This window comes from Pteropus alecto, unplaced genomic scaffold, assembly GCF_000325575.1.
Source record: "Pteropus alecto unplaced genomic scaffold, ASM32557v1 scaffold97, whole genome shotgun sequence".
Taxonomy (NCBI): domain Eukaryota; kingdom Metazoa; phylum Chordata; class Mammalia; order Chiroptera; family Pteropodidae; genus Pteropus; species Pteropus alecto.
The window spans coordinates 1,448,990-1,450,360 of NW_006439713.1; the positions used below are offsets into that span (position 1 = coordinate 1,448,990).

Genomic DNA, 1,371 nt, shown 5'->3' on the forward strand with positions numbered 1-1,371 from the left:
GTTTCTGACCCTATCGATCAGAGGTTCTAACGAGCCCCCTGCTTGAGTTCGAATGATTTCCTAGCAGAAGCCAGGAGCCTCCATGCCACCCTCTCCGTGTCTCCACGTGGTCACCAGCCCAGAAACAAGCCAAACCCCTTCCTTTTGGGGTTTTACGGGGGCTTCGATGCGCAGGCATGATTGATTAAATGGTTGGCCTTCGGTGATCAGCGATCAGTTCAACCTCCAGCCCCCTCTCCCCCGCCCACAGGTTGGGAGTGGATCGACTTTCTAATCACCTGACTCGTTCCCCTGGCAACCATGCCCCGGCCGTCCGGCGCCAGCCCCACCTCATCAGCATAACAAGAGCCAGCAGCCCTAGGTTTCCGGGCTCTGTGGGAGGCACAGGGCGGAGTCCGCTTCATACACTGCGTGCCTTTTTTTTTTTTTTTTTTAACAATATTTGTACATTCTGCGGTGTGATCGGCACCATAAGTCTAGTCAACATCCAACCCCATGCACGACGTTTGTTTCCTTGTGATGAGGACCGTACAGATCCCTTTTCTTCGCGACTGTCACACACGCAACGGCGTGTCACTGACTCTGGGGATGCAGTGTGTGGCCTGCGGGCCACAGCCAGTCTCCGTCAGGCTCTCAGTGTAAATCGCAGAGTCCCAGAGCACAAAGTCCCCGCCAAGCCCGGACGCCAGTGCTCCGGGGACGCTGAGCCCAGGTGACCCAAGAAACTCCCCTTTGTGGCCACGGAGCCTCTGGCCAGATTCTGGCTGGGGGGCCACCCTGGGCACCATGTCCTTTGTAGAATGTGCCCTTGGTGGGGTTTTTCCGAGTGTCACACAGGGCAGCCTCAGAAACGAATCTTTGTGGCCCTGGCTCCTGGACCCACCAGGGGGACCGGGAAACGCTTGGAGAAGTCACACCTGTTGCCTCAGCCCTGCGTGAGCCACCCTCCCAGCGCGCCCCGGCTCTTACCTGAGTGCCTCCAGGAGCCCGGTCCCCCAGCCAGTCACCTCTCCCTTTATATAGGGCGTGCAAACCACTCCCTCCACTGTCTCCCTCTCCCCAGCAGCCAGAGAAATGAAACCAGCCGTCCTGGGGACAGAAACGAAACCGGAGGTTCCACATGTTTGTGGATGACTCAACACAGTGGACCCTGGGGGGCTCGTGAACGGGGAAGGGGCTGGGTCCACCCCAGACCGAGACCGGACGCCAGGGCTCCGGGGTGCGTCCCTAATCCGCACTGCTAACAAGTTCTCATGGGAGGCTGGAGTCGGGCCCCCCTTGGAGATCCAGGGACTTAGGGCAGCGCCGTCCCGTGGGACCTTCTGCAGTGATGGAAACGTTCCATCCCGTGCTGTCCGATGTGGGCCTCAT

The 1,371-nt window shown here is 59.2% G+C and overlaps 1 protein-coding gene across 2 annotated transcripts in view; it reads right to left on the reverse strand.

The window, feature by feature from the left end:
• The window catches only part of MX2 (MX dynamin like GTPase 2), a 25,027-nt gene extending 23,953 nt beyond the window's left edge, over positions 1-1,074 (reverse strand). For both annotated transcript variants that reach the window (XR_003047749.1, XM_006916730.3), the window contains exon 1: positions 970-1,074. The gene's annotated coding sequence lies outside the window, so the exon portion shown is untranslated. The remainder of the gene's footprint in view (positions 1-969) is intronic.
• Between the last annotated feature and the right edge of the window lie 297 nt (positions 1,075-1,371).